The sequence below is a fragment of the Monodelphis domestica genome, chromosome 5 (genome assembly GCF_027887165.1).
Source record: "Monodelphis domestica isolate mMonDom1 chromosome 5, mMonDom1.pri, whole genome shotgun sequence".
Taxonomy (NCBI): Eukaryota; Metazoa; Chordata; class Mammalia; order Didelphimorphia; family Didelphidae; genus Monodelphis; species Monodelphis domestica.
The window spans coordinates 127,439,306-127,452,106 of NC_077231.1; positions in this window are offsets into that span (position 1 = coordinate 127,439,306).

The following is a 12,801-nucleotide window of genomic DNA, read 5'->3' on the forward strand; positions in this document are numbered from 1 at the left end:
ATTTACCTAAGATACAGGTCTGAGCAGATCACCCACCACCCCACTCAATAAACTCTAATGACTCTATTGCCTCCAGAATCAGAAACAAAATCCAGCATTTGTTCTTCCTGAGGGCAAGAACTATCTTTTGTCACTCTAGTATCCCCAGAGCTTTAGCACAGTACCTGGCACATAGTAGGTACTTAATAATTTTTTTATTATTTAATGACTGATTGATATATTAAAAATCAGTTCCTTGATCACAAAATATTAGAAAATGATTATTAAATATTTTCTACAAAGAAAAATATCAATTCCTCAACACTAAAAACTTACCTTTAACAGTTCTTTTATACATATTTGACTTAATTAAATGTTTTAATCATCTTTGTTTACTTTAGCACCTTTATAATTTTCATATACCATATTGGAGATTTTGATATTTGAGAACACGAATGGTTGTTCCAACACAGTAATGGAGAAAATAATTTTTAAAGAATTTTTTTCTTTTTTTCAAATTTATTTTCCTCTCTTGACTTCTATTTTTAAGTGCCATTAGATTGAATGAGCTTAACTGGGTCTCTGACCAAATTTTATGAAGAATACTTATCTTTACAGGTATTCACTGTTTAATGAGACAATACTACTCAAATCTACCAAAAATGAGAAATGAGTTACATAAATCTCTGTTGATATCAAATATAATATTTCTCTTCTTATCAAGATCATATTTGACAGCTTAACTAGTTTGTAAACTGATTATTAAGAAAGTATATAAAGTACTGGTCCTATAGTCAGGAAGACCAGGTTTCAAATCTGTTTCTGATATCTACCAGGTCTGTTACCATGTGTAAGTCCCAGAACATCCCTGAATTTCAGGAAACTTTCTATATCTCTAAGTTATAGATATGTTGAAACCTATCTGTGGAAAGAGATCTATGCCAAAGATTTCTACACCAATGAAATTATAACTCCTTAATATATTTTCACAAGCCTTCCTAGGAAATGGTGATAGTCTACTTCACTGTCTATTCTTATATCACTTTCCCATTTCTTAAGATTAGTAGTTTATTTTAATAGTTTTGGTGTAATTAGAATCTGTTCCCCAGGACTCTAAATCCTAGCATCCACTTTCATTCTCACTTTACATCCTTACATCTTGGAGATAAAGTTTTGTGTACCTCTGCCCCTCTCACTCTTTTTTCCCATGAATCCAGCTGGTGAAGTTTGCTTTATTAAGACTTTTATTTTTGTCCTTTCATTTCTTTTACTTCAAGTGATTATTAATAAATCTATAAAATATAATACTTGGAGCTATTGAATGTTGATTTTAATCTTATATTATAGAATAGAAGGTTATGCATGGAACAATATACAACTTCTGTACAAATTAAATGCCATACTTTTCTGAAGCAAGAGACTAAATCCATTTTAAGTCATAGTGAGTGAATAGCTTTGGAGTTCCTTATATTCATATATTCATCAGTGTCAGTGTATAAGATAAAGTAACAGTATGAGAAAAACAATTATCTCTTTAAAGCTTCTACTAGATTTTGCACACCATACCAAGGAGGTTGAATTTTAAGTAACCAAATATTCAGTCTTTGAAGTGTTTTTTCTTTAAAGGGATGAGACATGATTAGGTCTTTATGTAAGAAAAATTAACCTAAAAGCAGTGTGTAAGTTGACTTGGAGGGAAGAGAGACTGAATCCCAGAAGATAATTATGATTTTATTGCAAAAATTCAGGTATGTGATAATGAAGAGTTGTGTTAATATAAGGTCAATGAAAGTATAGAGGGAAGAGGGACTGAAAAGCTACAAATAAAAAGACTTGACAGCTTATAGTGTTTAACCTGTTCAGGGTATGTGATTCTTATGTATTGGCTTTCTCTCTTCTCTCTAGTACGAATGCTTGGTTCATCTCATTATCACTCAATTTGGAGGGACATTTGCCATAAAATGAAGTCACTCAAATGGTTAAGGATAATTGATTGAGTCCATTTCTTATTCTGAACTCCTTGAACTAAGGGAACCAATTTTAAGGAAGAATTACTGATCTGCTTTGGGGGAGGAATTTTTCATAATGGCTTTTCCCTATGAATATGAAATCACATGTCTGAATAAAAAGTCAACATAAACCCAACACAATTAATTGATTTACTGAAACTTGGGGATTTTAATATAAATTGATATTCCTAAAATGCAAATCTAAGCACTACCTTCCCCTACTCAAGGAGTTCCAATACTTAATGCATCCAAACTCCTCTTATTGTCAAGTCAATTAGCATTTGGTAAGTGCCTACTATGTGCCAGACACTGTGCCAAATAAATGCCCTTTTAAATGCCCTTAAGTACCCTTTAAAACCTATTAGTCTGACTGCAGACTATCTTTTTAGTTTTACTATTTTTTATTCTTCTACACCTACTCTATATTCCAGCAAAATTTGATATTCCTAAAAAAAAGTCACCTGTCATCTATAATTGCAGGATTTGGGAGATTAATTCTTGCTTAAGATCTTTCTCATCCCTTTCTCTAATCCCTCAATGACTGTAAACTTCACTTTAAGTGCTACCTCCTAAGAGAATGAGCCTAAATTATTGGTGTCTTCTTCCTGGAAATTCCTTTGTATATGTTTTAAATATAATTGTCTTTGTATGTTTGATGCACCTCCAATAAAATATAAATTCCTTGAGGGCAGAGACTATTTTTTTTTTGTCTTGGTATCCCTAGTGCATAGCATAGTGTTCTACACATAGTAGTGACAACCTTGTTTTATGAAACTCCAATTTGACCCTTTTCCTGAAAACTGGTCTTCAGGAAACTCCTTGACTGATCCTTGTCCCATTCTGAACAATAAATCCTCAAGCATCCCTTAATCACCCTAGATAGAATTAACAGATACAATCAAATCTCAAGTACCCTTTTTGTCTATAGTTTTTCCTTTGGCATCTAGGGCCTTCCCAGCTACCCTAGTTTTGGGCTATTGAATCTAGACCTGTCTAGCTATTTTAGACTGTGGCTAGTGCTGATTTCTTTTATTGGGGGTGGGTGCATATACCCTTCCCCCCTGTCCAAAATCTTTATTGCATTCTGTAGTTCATTGAAACTTCCAGAACTTAGGCTCTGTGTCTTCCCAGATTAATTGTCTAACCTTGATTAAAGACCTTTATTACAATTACTTTAGTTGTTTTTCAGGTTGTCAGTAGGCATTTAATAAATACTTGTTGAATAAATTAATTTAAAAACAGATCTGTGAATGCATTAATTCCAAGAAAAGGTTGTCAGAACTCAGAACCCTGTGTGGCACTAATAGAACTATTATTTTTTAATTTTAGTGTTATCTATCATTTTGTCAAAACTTTTTCCTCCACCAAAGGAAATTGTAGGTCCTGGGATGATTAATTTAAAGAGACCATTGATCATTTCATACTTAGATTACTAATATTCAATAAACATTTCTTGAAAACTCCTACTATGTGTGAAGGTATAAAATAATTTTAGGATTTTACCTATTGTTCTAATTTCCAGGGAGCTGTGTCTAAAGAAAAAACATAAGGAAAGTAAAGAAAATTATGCAGTTTACTTCAACAAAATAAGTTAGCATTGAGGAACAAAAATTAAATTATGCCTATCTTGGGAAGGTAGAGGCACCACCTTATTAGAGGCAGGATATTTTAGAGCTAGTTTTTCATTTTAGGGCCTCCTTTATATTAAAAAGAAATCTCCACAGTGCATTCATTTAACTTGCTATGATTTTGTGTGAGACAGTAACCTTTTAAAATTCATTATTTTTTGAAGGTAGCTTTCATTTCTTTTAAAATAGGTTTTTTATGCCTTTTGCCTTGACATTATTGCCAATTCTTGGCATACCCGCAACCATTCCATAACAGCCCTCCTTTCTAACAAACAAATTCAGTTAAGCAAAAAACAATTCATTACCAAATATGTACAAAGTATGCAGTATTCTGCCCTCATGGTCCCCTGGCTATCATTTAAAAATTTACAATATATATGTTACTTGAACTAACTCTGACTCCAATGTCTTGGTTAGACCAGTAGAAGCTAGAGGGGTAAGAGAAGAGGATAGAGAATCTCTTTTTTCTGCTATTAAATCAAGCTCCCTCTGTATTTCTTTTTTGGTGATCTAGTAACTAGCACCCTTCTTCCATTTCACCACTTAATGCCAGAGCAGCTTTTACAAAGGGATATTTGCTACAAAGTTACTGAAAGAACAAATTTTCTTCATAATCCTGTAGGGACAAAAATCCTGCCTGCCCTTCCACTACATATCTACACACCATCTTGGTTTCTGGTGAGCAGAAGAGGATTAAGCTCACAGTTTTGCTCAGTTCCTTCATAGCTTTAGTCCCACCAAGTTTAAGTCCTAAGTAGCATTGATCTAGCATCTCTGGACCACTGTTTATTCAAGACTTTGTCACTGGGCTGGCTACAATACTAAGTCTGACTTCCTAGAATCCCAGATTCCCCTTAGTAAAGCTCCCAAGTTGAAGGCTCCATTCCCATCACCTAGAATGGAAAAGAACAAAAGAAAAAGTCAAAGATCCTGACATATTTCTGGGCCACATGACCTATAGGAGTAGGGCAAAGAAAGGAGATGTCCCTCAAGACAAGCTCTTTCCTCTCCATGCCCACTTATCATACAATATCACTGGGTGTGAGTGAAGTAGTTCTTCACTTGCAGACATGAGTGCAGAAAAAAAAAAAACTATGATGAAAAGTCTACACTAATCTCACAGGAAAATTCATTGAGAAGACAAGAGTCCAAAACAAAAACAGACAAATAAAAAAAAGAACCATAGAGAATATAGGATAGATTAGATAGAAAAGAGTCATGGAGCCAGGGGTAAAAAAGCAATGGACAGTTTATAGCTGATGAAAACTACTGGGAAAGAAAATGATCTCTAAATAAGCAATTCCTCTAAGGTAATTGGGGAGATTTCTAATTACTCTTTTGCTTAATTTCACAGATGTTGAAATTTTGGTGTGGATTTGGGGGAGGTAGTTGGAATCATGGAGCAATAAAATTGGTATATTTGTCTAAGGAATTGGACACTACACTCTGACAAATGAGTAATTTCTCATATTTGGCATCCTTAGTTTGATCAATTCAAATTCAAATTTAATTTGGATTTCATATGAATGTAATTAAACTTAATAGAGTACTTGGGAATGCATCTAATCCTTCATATTAGTTGGGGACAATTATCAGTTTTCTATGTGATCTTTGATCTTTTACATATTAATTAGCAAACATTATGGCATTAATATTGATTCACTAGCTTTGTCATGATTTTTGAAGGTAACCAACATGAAATGTACAAATTGAATCATACGTATATAATACTTATCACTATGGATAATTTGGTGATACATTTGGTTGTGTTATAATAATTTAGGAAAGGGGAAAGGGTTTACACAAAGGGAAAATCACTTATAAATAAAAGAGTTTATTAACAGAGAAGGGAAAGATAAGGGAGGATAAGGGGAAGGGTTTGCATCTGACTATTTACCCCAGCCCACTATACTTAATTTCTAAGATTAAACCTTTTTCTAAGCTAAACTAAACTCAAGATTACTAAGGGTTACTAAAGTTAAATCCTAACAGGGAGCCTAGATTCTCACTTAGCGAACTTTGGTGGGTCAAAGAGCAGGAATCCAAGTTATGCTGTCCTTAGATGATCCAGGAAAAGAAGAGATTCTTTTCCCCAGTCAATCTGTCCACCAGGATGTATTTGCAATTTTGTGTGATATGTGATGTTATATGTTATTTGTGCTATGTAATGTATGTTGTTATATATGTTGTAATGCATTTTGTAGTGTACTTCAGTATCTTACCTTATATTATCTTAAATTTTAATCTTATCTAACTAAAGCCCTATTTGCAAAATCTTCTATCTATATTCCTATATTAAACTATCTAACTATTTTTGTTAGTAACTAATTTATAACTAATTATAACATTGTTAGTACCTTAGCTATGTACATTGTTTCACTCATTCAAATAGTGAATAAATGTAACCTAACTGTGTTTATGCATTTGTGTTTATGTGTTTGTTTTGTTGTTATTTCTGCTATGTTATGTTGTTTGCTAGTTTTAAGTCAGTGTTAGTTATGTTAGTGTTATATTACTGTTGCATGTAATACACTTACCACTACTTCAGAACTTTCCTTCTCTTTTCATCTTACCTTGCTTGAAGAATTCTTCCTCTCAAAATCCATGGTAGTAAATGTTTTATGAATGTTTGTGAATCTGTTATGTTGCTTTGTGTTTTAATACATTACCCCAAATTTTTAATCCATTAGTCCATTAATTACTTGATCCTCTTCATTGCAAATTTCCTCAAAAGCCTTTCTCTATAAGTTTTTCAGCCTTTTAACAATGTCCTTTAATTCCTGAATTCTCCTCTAAATCTGCATTGTCCTCTTCCATCCAAATGTCCTCTTCCACTAAAATGGTCCTCTCCTTCTGACTTTCTGATCTTTCTGACTGCAGTCTCAATTTGACTGATGATTCTCAACTTTCTACAATCTCTTCTTCATTTTCTTCCTCACTAATTTGTACATTTTAATTATTAATACCATGTGCTAATTTTATGTGAACAATGATACCATGAACCTCTACCTAATACTTTTACTTAAGATGGAGAAACTAACACAATGGTTTAAGGACCTAACTAGCTCTCTTTTGTTGCTGATGTTTTAGCAAATGTTTTCACATATACAATGTCTCCTGGTTTGAAATTATGGAGAGAACAACCCAATGGTCCGGATTGGATCAATACTCCCATATTATGTAGTTCTTTAAGATGTTGTTGTAAAGCACTTAAGTATGAAGCAAATTGACAATCTCCTCCTAAGAAAGACATACAGACTGTCTTACAAGTCTTTGCCTATAGTGGAGTGTGTCCAAAGAGCATTTCATAGGATGAAACATGTAAATCTGCTCTTGATCTCATACATAGGTAAAACCAAGCTATGGGAAGAATATCTGGCCATTTTAGATGAGTTTCAGCACAGATTTTCCCCACCATAGTCTTGAGTTCTCTATTTACATGCTCTACTTGACCTGAACTTTGTGGGTAATAAGTAACATGATTTTGGGGTGTTATTCCTAGATTCTCATAGACTCTTCAGATATCTTGGGTGAAATGAGATCCTTTATTAGAGTCTATGGTAAGTGATACTCCAAATCTAGGAATAATTTCCATAATCAACACTTTTACCACAAAACTAGCTGTATTTGTAGTTGATGAAAATACTTCAGGCTACTTAGTTAATCTGTCCACAATTACCAGACAAAACTTATATCTTCCAGCTTTTGGCATGCTGATGTAATCTAATCAATTTGCAGACTCTCAAATGGACAATATGATAAAGGTCTACCACCTAAACCTCTCTGTCTGAATGCAACTTGGTTTAATTTTTGGCAAACAGAACAACTTGTACAGATCTTATTTGCTACTGTACTTCTTCCTGGTGCCACCCATTACCTTTTTACAGAGTCTACTACAGCTTGAGTACCAAAATGACCTTTTGTGAAGATGGTTTGACACAAATAAGTATATAAATCTTTTGGTAACAGTGGTTTTCCAGTGTCTGCAACCTATATTCCATGTTTTTTTCCTTGATCCAAATTTCTACTTCCACTTCTGAATTTCTGAGTGTACATAGGGTTTTTCTAGATCATCAGATTCAATAGTTGATAAATTCATTACATAGCATTCCTGGCTGCAAATTTTGAATTTTTTTTTCCCTTTCTTTAACTGTGTGTTTATAAAAGTGATCACAGTGGATTATAATAACACTAATACTATTTTAAATACAAGACTGTTAATAAATGTAAACATGTCTGGAGACATGTTAAAAGATTTGTTATTTGTATTTTGGGAGTGTGTTCTACACATTCCATATACTGTATTTACCCTGTTCCCTAAAGTGTGTTATATGTTTTTGAACTACAAATGGATGAAACCATGTATGTAATTGACTGCGCCAACTGTATTGTCTTATGCTCCCATCCTGTGTATTTGTATATATACTGCATACAAGTGTTAATGTGTGTTATTTCTTATTGGCAATGGTTTTAAAACTGCAATGGAATGGGTTACAAAGGATTCTGAACTTAAACAAATAGTAATTATGATGAAGCCACAAGTGGAACAAATGGAATTATACTTGAAAGATAAAAGATTTATAAATAATGAATATGGGCTTGAGGAAAAAGAAAAACATGGTACATCTAAATATTTGAATAGACTTCAGAAGGAAGAGGCAGAAGTGAAGGTTACCTTATTCCCTCTAAGAGATCTCCCAGTAGTTCCTAGGAGTTAGATCTTTCAAATAAAAACACACAAGAGATTTATACCTGAAGAATCCATTAAAAAAAAAGAATACTTGCCTTTTTAGATGAACCAAATAAGGTAACCAAAGAAATGAAGAGAGCCATTGATTTGTTTGATCCAAATTACAATGAGTTTATCCTACTAATGAAGGAAGTTTTGACAAAAAGGGAAAGAAATAAGTTCATAGATGAAACTAGGCAGGATACCTTATTAACACCATGGCTGCAGAATTAGCATGACACAGACATGAATAACAAAGTCCAATATGACATTATGAAAGAAGCCAGACAAACAACACTAGAGGTTATGGGTAGATACACTAAAAGGCTAAATGCATGGTCTAAGTCTGAGGGAATAAAACTAAAGCCTAATGAAATACCTACTACATTCCTTGAAGCAGCTGAAACATACTTGAATGTGAATATTCTAGAAGAGGGAACAATAGCATATATAAAAAGAGTCTTTGTGAAAAATGCTATCCCTAAAATAAAACTATTCTTTAAAAACAATTATCCAGATTGGGAGGAGATGGAACTAGAGAATATTAGAAGGAAGACAACATAATTATGCACAGATACTAAGGATAAATATGAGGAAAGGGATACAGTTATAGAAGATCTAAAAAGAAAATTGAAGGAAGCAGAGGGCAAAGCAAGAGACAGTGAGATTAAAGAAGTTAAGGCAGTGGCTGCTTTGAGACCCATTCAACCTAATAACAACTTTAACAAGCATAGGAACAGAAGATCAGATCCCCAAAGGTGCTTTTTATGCAATAAGATTGGTTATTTTGTTAGGGAATGCAGATACAGAGGTCAGTTTTCCAGAAAATTGAACAGAAATGGAGGATTTATTAGATGTAATAATCATAACAATAATAATTGGAATAATAATAATAACTGAAACAATAACAACAATGGCTAGACTAACTACTCAAGGAGGAATAATGGAAATACATGCCAGAATGCCTGTTGTCAGGGACCTCAAGCACCAGATCTAAACATAATGCAAGACTGGATTAAATCTTGTGAAAGGCCTAAATATAGTCAGGTTGTTAAGGGTAATCAGAGCAAGGGAGCATGTTCCTTATGCAGGTTTACCCAGTGTCCTTTTGTATTTGAATCAAAGGAAAATGGATTGAGATTAAATGAAAGTGAGTGTAATGGTAATAAGGTTAATGAAGATATAGATGATGTGATTGAAACAAAGGATACTGTAATTAGTGTTAATAATTGTAAGCAAAAAGAAAATTTTACTGTAAAATTAGAAAGTTCTAATGATTGTAAAATAATGGAAAATAGTGAAGAATTTAAATGGGATAATGATAATGTGATTATAAATGAAAACAATGATACCAAGGTGGAGAGCATAAGGACTGAAGACAGTAGCGTAAAAGCTGATGATGGTGTTAAAGATGTAAAATCCTGGGAATATCATGCAGTTCAAGCAGATGTAAATTTGGATGGACAAGAAATGACTAAGCTTTGTACTGATGTTACTGGGCTAGCACCAGTGTTGGAAACATTTCAACCTCCAAACCATACAGAACAGTATTTGGTGATACACTTGGTTGTAATAATATTGTTAGATATATCATTAGGTTTCTATTTCAATAGTTTTTGTAAATTTTAATTATTTTGGCTTTCTTTTATATTGATGCACTGCAAAAATAGACACTCGTATTTTGTAACAGTTAAAGCTATGTTATTAATGGTTACAAAAGAATTACAAAGTTTTTGAAATCCGTAGTTATTCATAACTGATAATATGAGTACTATTATAGATTTATGAATAGAGTAGTAATTCAAGGTGTAGATAACATCAGTAACACAAATTATAGAGAAACTTTAGGCTTTCATGTTTGGCTACTAAGAATATAGAAGACTTGGCTTGTGAATCAAAGGTTCATTAGATTTAAATATATATTGCATTTTAAGAATCTTGACTCATAACATCTTATGACATTCAGTGAATTGTTTGATTGTTTACCATTTTAAGAATGTTTTCTTGCATTACTTTTGGACTGAGTTTTATTGTTTATATTGTTTGTGATATGACTCTTCCAAAAATCCTGTAAATTTCAGAGAAATGGGACATAGGAAAAAGGAGTAGAAATTCCTTCTGTTATTAGACCTAAACATTGAAGAGGGCCCCTTTGCCAGTGACACAGGACTGAAGAGAATAAGTGTGAATGACAATATCAGGAGAAGTTTCAAAAAATTCAATTGCTGAAGAACAAACTAAGGTCGAGTATCTAATGGACTCAGAATTGAGACTAATGTAATGTACCACTTAGAACTTACATGAAGAATACTATTAATATTAAAAGTTTAAATAAGCATAGGTTTGGGAATATGGATGTAATGATTTCAACTACTTCTGCCCACAGAATGTCAAGGATATGAAATATGGATGTAATGGTTTCAACTATTTCTGCCCACAGAATGTCAAGGATGTGAAATATCTTTTTGATTTGTATTTTATTGTAGTGCTGCATACAGAAAATCAGTTATGTATGTTGGTGGATAGTAATTATATATACAGGCTATTCCAAAAGCTTAAAACTACACCAAGACTTTTGAGATATCTTGTCTGTCTCTCTATTTATACATATTTAGATAGATATCAACATGTGTATGTGTGTATATTCTCTCTTAATACTAGCCGGTCTCTCCATGCCATTTTCAGAAGATTTATAGATTAGTAAATAACTGAGCAGATAATAGACATGTATTTTGATAGGCAGTCATAATGATTGCCATTGTAATTTCTAGAACTGGAGAGTGATTATGAGACTTCTTCAGCTCAACCATTGTTGGGAAAATCATGACCAACAAACATCCTCTAGTTGTTTGAATAAAAGTGGGAAAGGCACTTCATCTCCTCACTTGATCCAGCAGTAGGTTGTAAATTTGAACTTTCTGTTCTCAATATGGATGGCGATAGCATATACTAGCAAAATGGAAATATGAAAGTTTCCAACTAAACTACACCATCATCTCTACCATTGTGGAAAGGTCAGAAATTTGTTATTGAAGTAAAAGAACAGTAAATGTAGAACAATTAAAGAATTCCCAAGAATTAATCTCTATAGAGGGAAAAGGAATAAAGTACAATACTATTAGCATTACCACTCTGCTAGCCCCCAATTTTTATAGTCTCCCTCTAGTTCCAGATAACATATAGTTAAAAGTAATTTGGAAGGAATATTAAGTGGAACAGAAAATCACTAAGGGCTCTCATTGACAATTCCTAAGTAAATATCATTTCACCATTAAGTCAATCAGATCTCACTATTCAACAGAGGTAAGTATAGGAGTTAAGCTATAGGCAAGTCTATGATGGTATTGGGCTGCAAAAAGGGAGCAAAAGAGAATGGGGACAAAGATACTGAGAAAATGAGTGTGTAAAAAAAAACAAATTAAAAATGAAGTCATGGAAAAATAACTAGAGGGTAAAATTCAAAAGTAGAAACTAATTCTGTAATAATGACCATACTGAGATATCCATATTCTAACACATTTGTCAACTATTGTAACCCTCCTTGTGTTCCTGCTATTCTATCTTTCCTGATATTACTAAATCTGGGAATTATCCCCAATCTTCTCTCTTCCTCATTCTCCTCAACTATTTCCCTCCCTTAGCCCACCTCTATAATTATTCATCTCTTCCTTTGTGTCATATAGAATTTCCATTTCACAACTAAGAAATTTCTCTTCGTTTTATACCACTCTCCTTCTCCTTTCATCTTTTTATACAGACAGTAGGCTTTTTTCAGAAGACATTATATCCCTAAATATCATCTCAAACACAGACTGTATATTTTCTTAAATGGCAATCATCATAGTTCTTGAGAGGAAATTGACAATATTCTGTTTTCTCCACATTTTTCTATACCTTTTACCGCCTCACTCATCAGCCTCTATTTTTCTTTTCTTTTTTTAAAAATTTTATTTAGAATATTTTTCCATGGTTACATAATTCATGACCTTCCCCCACAGTTTCTTCCCTCCTCCTGAAGCCAACAAGCAGTTCCACTGGATTATACATGTATCATTGTTCAAAACCTATTTCTATGATATTCATATTTGCAGTTGCATGATCCTTTAATATATAAACCCAAATCATAACCCTATTACACTATGTGATCAATCATATGTTTTTCTAATTTATTTCTGGTTCCACAGTTCTTTCTCTACTAAGTTCCTATGGATTGTGCTGGGTCATTGCATTGCTACTGGTAGAAAAGTCTATTATATTTGATTCTGCCATAGTGTATCAGTCTCTGTCTACAAAGGAGAATCTGGTTCTGCTCCTTTCACCTGCATCAATTCCTGGAGGTCATTCCAGTTCACATGGGATTCCTCCAGTTCTTTATTTCTTTCAGCACACTAATGTTCCATCACCAACATATACCACAATTTATTGAGCCATTCTTCAATCGATAGACACCCCCTCA